We start from the raw sequence: 12,024 nt of genomic DNA on the forward strand, positions 1-12,024 counted from the left end.
TCCGATTCTTCTGTGCACCCTCCTTGCTCTCTTTCAAATTCAAAGCCTCTTCATACATGCATACAGAGAAGCACATGTATACACAGATGTGCAGGCACACATACACACAAACACACAGAGAGCACATTACACACAGATCCACATACACAGACACATATACACAGTCACATACACAATAGACACATACAAACAGACACATACACAGACACACACACATACACATGCATATAGACACAGACACACAGAAATACAGATATACACATACATACACACACTTACAGATACACACATACACACACAGTCACACACACACACATAGACACACACAAACAGACACACAGACACACACACATATACACACATACATATAGATATAGACACACAGAACTACAGGTACACACACACATATACACACACATATACACATATACCCACACACACAGAGATACACACATACACACAGAGACACATACATACACAATCACACACATAGACACATACATAGACACACACACATACACACATACATATAGACATAGACACACAGAAATACAGATACACACACACACACACACACACACACACACACACACACAGACTCCTAAATAAGTAAGTACAACCTGTTTAGCTTGTACCATGTTCCATATATGCATGTATATAAATATGTTTTTAGGGCTGACCATTTGATATTGGATAATCAATTGGTGTGCTCTTCTCTGGCAAAGGCAAATTCTGCTCTTCAGCATTCCTTAGCTGCCTGTAATGCTTCGTGTATGGCGGAGGCTTCTGGAGTTTCCCTGTGCATTCAGCATATGTATTGCTGTTGTCCTGGCTCGGCTCATGGTTAGGCAGTCACGCTGCTGAGACTGTGGGTGTAGCTTGTGACATTCCTAGGAGACAATTTCACAACAAACTCCCTGTTGCTCTGGCTCTTACGGTGGTTCTGTCCCCTCTTCTGCAATATTCCTTGAACTTTAGTTTCGGGAGTTTTGTTGATGTATCCATTGGGGCTGGGCTCCACGACTTTGCATTTTGATTGGTTGTGGTTTCCTGTAATGGTCTCCATTTGTTGCAAGTAGAAGTTTCCTAGATGAAGGGTGGGGACCACACTTATCTGTGGTTATAAAGATAAATATTTAGAATATAATTAGGGATTATCCTGGTTTAGGAAAGGGAAGGTTGTAGGTTCTCCTCCAAGATCCATGACGTCACTAGCCCTAGGTAGTTGGCTAAGGTTCTAGTATCAGGTGTGATGATTTCTCTTGCTGAGAGGGTCTTAAGTCCAATTATGGAGCTGTTGGTTAAACCAAGGTATGTGTGTCATGACTGCACCCTACGAGTTATAGTGCCATGTTGGTCCTTGACACAGTTCATAGGTATCATGGCTGGGTGGGATTATTATTTCTTACCTGCTTTTGGAAGCTTGCATGGCACCTTCTGCTACCAGAAAAGGTAGTTTTCAGGGACGAGGCATTTAGGCCAGTTCCAGCTCAGAGGCCTCTGGACCCTGTGTCTGAAGGGCATGGTGCCTTTGGCAATAGAGATACAGAACTTCCACTCCTTGGGAACAATGAAGGGCAAGAGAGTTAGGCTGTACATTTGGGGAGTTTTCTGGACAACCCTGTGATTGATATTCTTTGCCAACAAAATAAATCAAGTCAAGTGAGGTTGCCAGGCAGGTGGGGAGACAGAAAGACTGGAGGGAGAGAGAGAGAGAGAGAGAGAGAGAGAGAGAGAGAGAGAGAGAGAGAGAGAGAGAACGAGAACCAAAATGTCTGGATTATGTAGGGAATAGCTTCTGGCTGAGAGGAAGCCCAGCCACTGAGCTGGAGAGTTCAGGCTAGAGGGTAGGGTATTTCAGTGATGTTCTGTAGCAGGTAGAGACTGAGGGATGCTGGGAGAACCTGGAGGTCAGGTCTGCTTTAGTATGTTGAATAGGTACCTGCTTGTCCATGGATCTGAGTCCCAACACTCTGACCAAGAACTCAAAAGAGGGTTGAAGAGAAAGTTCTTTAAGGCAGTGTATGAAAGGAGCAGAGGAGAGAAGTAGAGACGAAACATGTACGAAGCAGCACAAAACCCCAGGACTATTCCTAGCACTCTCAAGCAGATAGCAGAGGTGAAGTCTGTTTTCATCCATATTTGAAAGTGAGGAAACTGAGGTCATCCATTTGCTACTTACTCATTTGTTTCCATTCTTTGAGAATTCATGGAGAATTCAGCACGGATACTCATCTCTACAAGTCTTTCACATCCAGTGTTGAGCAATCTCCCAAGTAGAATGCTTTAGGTGACTATCTACTACTTAGATGTAATTGCAACCACAGTGTGTATTTATTTACCTATATATATCTATCTATGAGTCTCTCTCTCTCTCTCTCTCTCTCTCTCTCTCTCTCTCTCTCTCTCTCTCTGTGTGTGTGTGTGTGTGTGTGCAGACATGTATGCACAAATGTGTTTGAGTCTGGAGGCTAGAGGTCAACCTTGAGTGTTGTCTTTCCTTGTTATTTTGAGACAGTGTCTTGCACTTGTCCTGGGAATTGCAGAGTAGGTTAGGCTGGCCAGCAAGTTCTGGGTATCTACTTGTCTCTACCTCCCCAGTGCTGGGATAAGTATACTGCCGCACATAGCCTTTAAAACAATTAAAAAAAAAAAACCCATGGTTCCTGGAGATTGACATCTGATCCTCATGTGTGCAGGGAGCTTGACTGACTGAGCAATCTTCTAAGCCATAGAACACATTGTTACGTACATATCACGAGTACATTGTCCTTCTGGTTAGTTTTAAATAGGGGCTTAAACATCTTACTGACGGGGTACACAAAAACTATGCTCTTTTTGCTAAGAGGAATATCTTAGAACACCAAGATACCTCAACATGGATGTGCTTGCTCCTTCCTACCTTTGCTATCTGTACCAGCATAAGATAATGCAGTCATAGGACCACTGCTGGGTCTTTCCTATCTTGCTTCCATTTCAGCCTCCTCTCTTTATATGAACCTGACCAGGACAGCACATAAGTCACATTTCCAGCTTTGTCTTCTTGGCTGTCTCAGGGACATAACTGTAGTTATATGCAACTGACCAGTACAGCACATAAATAATGTTTCAAAGGTCACCAAGGGATGAGTAGAGACAGAAAAGTACATAGGGACCAAACCTCCTAGGATTTCAAAGTGGCTCAGGCAAGATGAATCTATCGCAGTGCCAGGCTATTTGCTTCATAGTAAAAGTCAATATTGAAACCTAAGCTCCGTGGGTCTGACTCTGACCCCATGGGTCTGACTCATCAACCACTTAGAAGCCCTCCAAGTGCTGGAGGACAGAGGTCTTTTCCTGGAGACATAAAACATGAGTGCCTTGATGGAGTCGTCTCTCCAGATGCCCTAAGCCAGCAAGCTTGGCCCTTGAGTTTGAACAAACCAGATGCTTTGCTGGCTGGTAGAACCAGGAGTGGTACTCAAGGATCTCAAGGGAGCAAGAAAGGTCTGATAATTAAGAAAGATTTCTTTCTTGAACTACAGCGGGGCACAGTGACTGTCAAGGTTAAAAGATGGATGGCTTCATAAAGACCACCCGGACAGGCAATTGGCCTGTGAGGGAGAGGACGCCAATGCCACCCACCCACTACCCATGGTGCCTCCACCAGCCAGAGCTGATGAGAAAGCAAAGATGCTCAGAACACCAGTTGGCCTTATTTTATAGTGATGAGCAATCCCAGGACAGCCTTCTTCAGAGGCATGCTCTGCCCAGTTCCTCAATGGGCAGATGTGGTGATGAGAAAGACATGACTGGACTCAAGAATGTAGAGGATGGTGCTCGCTTCAGCAGCACATATACTAAAATTGGAACGATACAGAGAAGATTAGCATTGCCGTTGTGCACAAGGATGACACATATATTCGTGAAGTGTTCCATATTTTTTTATTGTGGATGCCAACAAGTGCTTGCTGACAGGAGCCTGATATAGCTGTCTCCTGAGAGGCTCTACCAGGGCCTGACAAATACAGAAGTGGATGCTAACAACCAACCATTGGACTGAGTACAGGGTCCCCAATGGAGGAGTTAGAGAAAGGACCCAAGGCGCTGAAGGGGTTTGCAGCCCCATAGGGGGAACAGCAATATGATCTAACCAGTACCCTCAGAGCTCCCACCAACCAAAGAGTACACATGCTGGGACTCATGGCTCCAGCTGCATATGTAGCAGAGGATGGCTTAGTCGGTCATCAAAGGGAGGAGAGGCCCTTGGTCCTGTGAAGGCTCTATGCCCCAGTGTAGGAGAATGCCAGGGTCAGGAAGCCGGAGAGGGTGGGATGGTGAGCAAGGGGAGAGGGGAGGGAACAGGGGTTTATTTTGGAGGGGGAAGCCAGGAAAAGGGAGAACATTTGAAATGTAAATGAAGACAATATCTAATTAAAAAAAGAGAATGTAGAGGATGAGAGCTTCTGTGATGGTGTACAAAGTTCAGAGCAAGCCCAGTCTTCAGGCATGTGTGCTGCAATCTTCCAAACATTCCTTTCAATCCGGGGCTGATGATGTAGAGCTCAGTGTATACTAAAGGCTCAGTAAGTTCATCACTGCTCGATAGCTTATATGTGTGTTTGTGTCAGGGGAGGGGGTGTCACAGAGAAAGGACCTCGGATCAAGAACAAGCACACCAGCTTTTTATATCTACAGCCTTGCCTAAACCAGTTTTGTAAGGCCAGACAGCCATCTCTGAATTTTAGTTTGTTCTGAAAAGGGGATTAGATTAAGTCATGCTTGGAGATAGTTCAGATCTGAGATTAGGATTTCGCAAATGGTCTACAAGAATTCCAAAATCAATCTTCTCCCTAAAATGTTACTAACTGCCTCAGAATTGCTCTCCTTGAATGAGCATCATAGACGATTTCAAGGCAGGAAGGGAGTATGGATCATAGCTCAGTGGCAGAGTGCTGACATAGCATGTGCCAGGTCCTGGGATCTTCAACTCTGAAAATAAAAGGGAAACAGATGCCTGACTGCTGTGTTCACTCTTCCACCACACTAAAAATGATTGGTTCTTTAAGAGTTTTGTACATGTTTTGATACATTCACTTATACTCCTCAACTCTTCCCACCCTACCACCTTTCCCTACCCATCTGATTTTATGTCCTTTTCTTATTCTTTTTAACCTGTCAAGACCAATTTGTATTGCTCAAATATTCTTGCCTGTGTGGTCTTCCACTGGACTGTGTCAACTTATCTGGGGATACATCCTTGGGAAAACTGTCTCTTCTTCCACAGCAGGGAACAATTGCCAATAGTTCTGTGGCTAGGGGTAGGACTTCATGCCCATCTTGACTCTTCATGCTGAGATTTGGCCTGTGCAGGCCTTGTGCATGCTGTCTCAGAACTGTTGAGCTCATATGAAAAGCTGCCCAGCTCTGTGCAGAAGAGATTGTCTCCTTGTGGTCATCCCCCACCTCTGGTTCTTAGACTCTTTCTCTCCTCTCCTGTTTTGTAGTGACCCCTGAGCCGTTCAGGTGTATGTGTGTGTATGTGTGTGTGTGTGTGTGTGTGTGTGTGTGTGTGTGTATGTGTGTGTGTGTACGTGGGGTGATGTTCAGCATATATGTTCCATTTAGGGTGGAACATTCTGCAGTCTTTTTTCCTTTGGACTTTGGCCAGTTGTGGGTCTCTATGTTAATCATCATTTATTGCAAAGATAAGCTTCTTAGTTGAAGGTTGAGCAATGCCCTAACACTGTGATATGTACAGCTATCCTGTGTGTGTGTGTGTGGGGGGGGGTAGGGCACATTTCTTCCCAGGAGTCAACAAATCCAAACTTCTCAGAAGCTCAGCTTGATGAGAAACTTGGTCCATCGGCATTTTTTTTTTAAATTACTCATTCCCAATAGTGGCTCAACATCAGCCTAACAGAGGCAAGGTAGAAAATGCCTACATACTTCTTAATAGTTTCAGTGCATAGTGCTGAGTATGTACACAGTAACACACATGGCTACTAGAATGTTCCTCATGCTTTGAGCCAAGCAGATGTTGGGGCTGAGGGTCTAGCCCAGAAGTCAGTAGAAGACATGCATGTGCCACAAATGAAAGGCTCTGTATTCTCTGGTCACCTCCTCAAGGAGCTCTGTCCTGGGTGTGCATACCAGCTAGGCATGGGGCACTTCTTGGGAGCTTCTGCTGCAGAATTCTCCAGAGCAAGGTACTCTTGCAGCTGCTCCACCCATTCTTCTACAACCACAGAGGCCATGACTTTCTTTTCAACAGGATAACTTCATGATCTCCATAGGTAAGGGTCTATCTCTCATCTCCTCCATATCCCTCAGAGTCTTCTGGGAAGGGAAACAACAACAACAACAACAACAAAAAAAAAAAAAAAAAGGGAAAAACCCAACTACTCCAAATTGTCCTTTACTGATGAGTCTCTCAGAGGCATCTGTTGTCACCACGGCCCGTGAGTTTTGAGGCAAAGAACATCATTGTCTGTTTTCAGGGGTTCTAGCCACAGTGGGTTTCTCAAGCTTTCAGAGTCCCTGTCCTAACCAAGGGTTCATCCAGTATTTTCTCTCATCTCAGGCTACTCTTTCTTTGCCTCCTTCTCTCTCATTTTCATTAAATATGGCCAACTCTGACAGCCCTTCCTTGTTCACTTGAAAGTTTAAGCTCTAATTCATTTTATGCTTTCAATTCCTTATTTATTATAGTGTATGAATTTTTAAAGTTTATTTGGATTTTTGTTTTGGTTTGCTTATATTCTCCTCACTAGCCCCTTTAACTAGAAACTGGGAACTCCAGGAAAGTAGAAGTAATTTCTGTGTTATATTCTCATCTCTATGTTCAGCACCTATCTTGGTGTCAGCACATACTAGATGTTCCATTGATACTCTCTAATTACCGGGCCTGGTTCTATTCAGCTTCCTCCATCGACCTGTCCTACCTGTGTATGTCCAGTGTGAAATTAAAAAGGAAATCACTATGAGAGGGTCACACCTTCACTTTGTCAGAAGGACCTTAAGGGATCAGGATTAATGTCCATCTCAAGTACTATCTGAGTGAACATTGGTCACCCCTCATCTCTTAAGCAGGTTCCTGGAATGGCCAAAATGACTGGATCATTACATTGTACCCAGAGGCCGTGAGATGATCATCACAAGATCATTAGACTCTTCTTTCATGAACATTGCTTTTCAGTTCATGTATTTTCCCCTCATCATTTGTCATATAGCCAGTGTCAAGCAGCCTTTGCATTCTCTACAAAGCCAAGATAAGTTTCTCCTCAAATAATTTTAATTACTTTGGAATGGTTTAAGAGCCTTTTGCCTACATAAATGCGACTCTCCCTCTCTCCTCCAGAGCTGTGTGAACTCCTGTCTCTTAAGCACAATCCCAAAGATTGCAAGTGAAGTCATTTTATATTTAGTTTCAGTGTGGGATCAACCCCCCACCAGTTAGTCCAGATTCTTCCCACTCCCAAATGTGCAACATTCCTTCTCACCTTTGCCTCCTTCTGAAATAGGAAATACCCTTCCATTTTCCTACCATATGTTAGCTCATTTCCTCTCTCATTCTTGTCCCTATCTTCCTGGCAAGATCAAGAGCATGTGTGTACATTGGAGACAATGATTCTCTGTTGAAACTAGCTTATATTTTAGATGGATAAGCACACACACACACACACACACACACACACACACACACTAAATATCATGACTGTTCTCTCTACTTTGTCCTTTCCTGTTTGTTTCCATATCTATCTCTTTGGGGATCAAGGAAGATGTGGATTCACCTTTCATTTGCCCCTTTCTGCATTTGTCAGAGTCAGCATCTATTAAGCGTGGAAAACCCATTTGCCAAGGAAGGAACTTTGTGAGATGGGAGGTGGGTCTTCCTGTCTGCGAAATGCACCTATGCACACTTGCTGTTTGGATATTGCCTCTTGGAAACTCCTGACCATGTTCCTGGTTCAGGGAGAGCATTTCTGTATTGTGTCTTCCAGGATCAAACAGTTGGTTTGTCTTAGAAAACAGTTTGCTATTGCCTGCTGTAAAAGTATCCTAGCAGTTAATAAGGGGCTCCTGGGAGAAATGGAGTGCTGGTGAGGGCTCACCCTGCCTGTAGACATTTCTACTGCTCTCCCTACTGAGAAGTAGTTGAATATTTACTCACTGACCGACTATTCATTGTTCTGCTGTAAGCCAGGCACTATTGTTGGTTTGAGTAAAGAGTCACTGAAGGGAGAGACAAGGCAGATGCCACATACCTGTAATCCTAACACTCTGGAAACTGGGACAGGAGGATCATGACTCTATGTCCAACTACAAATCGCGATCCCATATCAAAAAGAAACCAACCACAAACAAGTATAACAGCAAAGAAAAATATCCAGATGCAAGAGGTAAGGTGCTTGTCTTATTCCTCAGTGTGGAGGCAGAAGAGTAGACAGACAAATGTCCAGTGCCATTTCTCACATAGGGTATGTGTGTGTGCAGAGTTACAGGAAGGCAAAGGGAATGGAAGACTCTCATCTTTCTGTAGAAACACTTTTCCTGCCATACTGGCTCTTTGACTGACTTTAGATGAGTAAACTTGTCTTGAGGAGAAGGGAGGTATGGAAGAGAGGGGAAAAAAAAGGAAGGGAGAGATGCCAGCATCCACAAAGTTTCAAAGCGAGTAGTAGTAAGTAGGCATACTGCAGAATGACCAGGAATCTGTCATCCACAGTTGTGCCGACCTATCTATTGAAGGCATGACCTGAGGACCAGCAGTACTGACGTGACAGAGAACTTCATGGAGCTCTGCTTGAACCAAAGGAATCAGAACCAGTATTTTAACAAGATATTCAAAGTCAAGATGGATCTGTGCACTTGAACATATGAGAAGAGCAGGCATAGAAATATTTTTTCAACCTCAGCATGCAGTGGATCCGGAGGCTTTATTCTGACCAAGCTGCCTGTGCCACACTGCATTCTAAAGCTGTAGCTGTAGCATTTGTTGGGAGGGCCCATAGCATCACTCAGAGAAGCACTAGGAAGATGACTCTCAAGGCTCATTTCTACAGTTCACTAGCCTCCAAGGTGGAGGAGGGTGGCTGGGTCCGGTGGTAGGAAGTCCTAAAGGACTTATACTTGATGGGTTTCTGACTTTCTCCTGGAGCATCAGGGACCATTGCCAGGCCTTTAGACAGGAGTATAAAAGCCTGTATCTCTCTGTCTATCTGTTTGTCTGTCCCTCTGAATGTGTGGGGTGTCTGTTTGGCCTTATGCAAGGACAGACAAGACATCAGCCATTTGAATGGTCACTGCGTTCTAGACAGATAAATTATCAAGTAAGTGTGGGTGAAGATGACTTTAGATAAACTTGGGGGTGGGGACTGGACCCTGTAGGAACCAGTGAGTGACTCTCAGCCTCCCTACTTTTGGGGGGATCTGGGAGGGAACTTGCTGCTCACTCGCTTCTTGTGGCTGCTACCCTTTTCCTGCTCAGAAAGCAGCCTCACTCTGTCTTCTCTTTGCAAGTCTGTCTCTGGCCCCAAGGACAGGTTTCAGCCTGCCGTGTGTGGAGGAAGGGGGCAGTAAACCACTCAGGAACAGGATTTATGAACGGGAGCCGTGTAATTACTGCCAGACATAGCAACCTGAAGACTTTATGGCCGAAGTGTTTGGTGTCATCCATTAAAGCAAAGTGGGCTCTTGGCATAGATGCTGTCACCTTATGACCAGGCCTGTCTCTCTATGTGAAAGTCCCACCCTCCAGGTCCGGAAGCAGAGCCTAGCTGAAGACACAGATAAATCACCAGTGCTCAGGATCCAGACCTTAACCAGGGCCCCTTGAAGTCAGAGCAGGACTCCTAAAGGGACTGGGGTTTGTCTCCCCGGTTTCTGATTGCATACTAACATATGGACAGACCCTTTAATAAGAACACCTTCCTGTAAAGCTGGCTTTCCCAAGGCCTTCCCCTTTACGGGTTGTAGCTCACCAGCATCTTGCAGAGGCCCTGATACAGGCAGCAGAGGCAAATGAGAACCTGAAGCCCAGGAAGGCTTATAGTGAGTTTCCCAAAGTTACATAGCAAAGGAGCACAGGGGCCCTGAACATTTACAAAACTGTTCATATCTTTCCATGGGCAGACAGGCTGTCCTGGTTTGGGGAGAAGAGCAAGGGCTTGTTCTGACCATAGACCTGTCTGACAGAAGCTCTGGTTGCTTTAGAATACAGGGGAAGCTCAGGGTTCCTTTGGAGTCATGCTGGGAATTTGAGAGAGCTGCTGCCCACAGCCTCTGGATCTCTAAGAAATGCAGCAAGGAATCAGACTGCCTTTTTCACAGGGGGTAACAAGAGTTAAATAGCCTTACAGAGTCTGGCACTGGTCTTCTTGTCTTGTGATCTCTTGGGCCTCTCAGAAAGCCCTTCAGAATTAGAGTTTGATGCTCAGATGAGACAATGGAGGGAATGTGATTTGGAAAATCCTTGTACTCTATTCAACTGTGAGGTAATAATAGGAAAATGAATCTGCCACCACACTGCCAAGAAAACAGCAGCATCTGAGAGAAAAAGCAGATCCGGAGTCTAGAATCTTCATCACCGTGATTGTTTTTGAGCCGAGGACCTTCCTTGGGTTTTAAACCATCTTTCTGGATGTTCTTCCGAGGTCCAAAGAGAACATCCGCATATAAAGCATAGTACGGAAGCCAAAGAAGGGGGCATGGACAGCTAACTGTCAGGCTGGATATTTGTGTGTTGGGGGTACTTTTTTCCACCCAGCTCTTCCAGAGGACTAACATCTTGCTGTCTCCACATTTGCATATCCCTGTTCACGTCTACCAAAAGATCTGTCACAATGAAGGGAACCTGGTGACCCTTCACCTGAACTAGATCAGGTTCTCTCTTATTCCATGGGTTCAAAGTTTAAGGTTCACTCATTTCCATTTCCTGAGACAAGTCCATGACGGGCACAGGATAGGTGCTTAGTAAATTCAGGTTGCACTAAGATTAAGCTCCTTATCTATCTAATGGCTGCCCTGATGCATAGGAGACACAAAATTGAAGCTAGCATAGGAGTGTGGAGCTGAAGTAGGAACTGGCCAGATGATAGGCACGCTTCAAGTGTAAATGGTGAGGAGGGGAGGGAGACTTGTCCAGATGCCTTTTTGGCTGGGTGGAAGCCTCAGTTGGCAAGAAAGGGAAGGGTGGGGGAGACTGGCAATATTCCAGAAGCTTCTGCCAGGGCTACAGGGCAAGAACGCACAACCAGAAGAGAGGAAGCAACTCAGATGGAGACAAAATGCTTTTAAAATCTCCATTCCTTCTGTCTACGGCATGACAGCCCTGTGTGTGTTGGAAGGAAAATGGGCTCTGCAGTCAAGTAAATCCATGTGCAGATCCTATCACAGCGAGCCACGATGTTGGAATTCGAATGTGATTTTCTTTCCTCTTGTATCTCTGTTTCCTCATCTAGGAAAGATGTGTAAGCATTTCCTTACACAGTTGCTATGGATGCATTTTGTAAGCAGGGCTTTATTAAGCACTTGCTCTCGGGTAGGTACTGTCGAGTAGCTTCATGGATTTAATTTGTAGTCCCCTATCCATGAGGCAAATATAGTTATTTCTATCTCCAGTCTCCCTTGCAGAACCAGGAAATCTGCAAGTTCATAGCTGATGAGAGATTCGCTCAAGCATTCAAGCCAGAATTGCAACTGGGATCATTCTGTAAAGACTACACTAAGGATGTGCGAGCTAGGGGCACCTCCTGTGTGAATACTAGTCTAGCTTGAAGCACTTGTGATGGAGCTTTCCTTCACTCTCAGCACTCCCTCTACCCCCTTACCTCGTTTTCTTTGGCTAACCCAGGTGTCCATAGCAGAAGGTAGAGTGCCATGACGTGATTTAATGACTCTCCTTCCCTTGTCCAGGTGCTCTGGGCCTTCAATGGGATGCAAGTCGGGAAATCATTAGTGGGTGTTTACATAAGGGAAGAGGAGAAGTTGTTGAAAGTCAGACATTTGGATGATCCAATATCTGAAATATCAAAAACTGTCCTT

The 12,024-nt window shown here is 44.9% G+C and overlaps 1 long non-coding RNA gene and 1 other non-coding gene across 2 annotated transcripts; one reads left to right on the forward strand and one right to left on the reverse strand.

Moving 5' to 3' along the window:
* Positions 1-3,815: 3,815 nt before the first annotated feature.
* Positions 3,816-3,924, forward strand: LOC116097208. The gene has a single exon (XR_004121270.1). It is a non-coding gene; the product is annotated as a U6 spliceosomal RNA (small nuclear RNA).
* A 787-nt stretch (positions 3,925-4,711) lies between these two features.
* On the reverse strand, positions 4,712-10,379 carry LOC116095471. The gene is made up of 2 exons (XR_004120606.1): positions 10,339-10,379; positions 4,712-4,971 (listed from the first exon to the last, which is right to left on the reverse strand). It is a non-coding gene; the product is annotated as an uncharacterized LOC116095471 (long non-coding RNA).
* Positions 10,380-12,024: the final 1,645 nt, after the last annotated feature.

The sequence above is a fragment of the Mastomys coucha genome, unplaced genomic scaffold (genome assembly GCF_008632895.1).
Source record: "Mastomys coucha isolate ucsf_1 unplaced genomic scaffold, UCSF_Mcou_1 pScaffold18, whole genome shotgun sequence".
Lineage (NCBI taxonomy): Eukaryota > Metazoa > Chordata > Mammalia > Rodentia > Muridae > Mastomys > Mastomys coucha.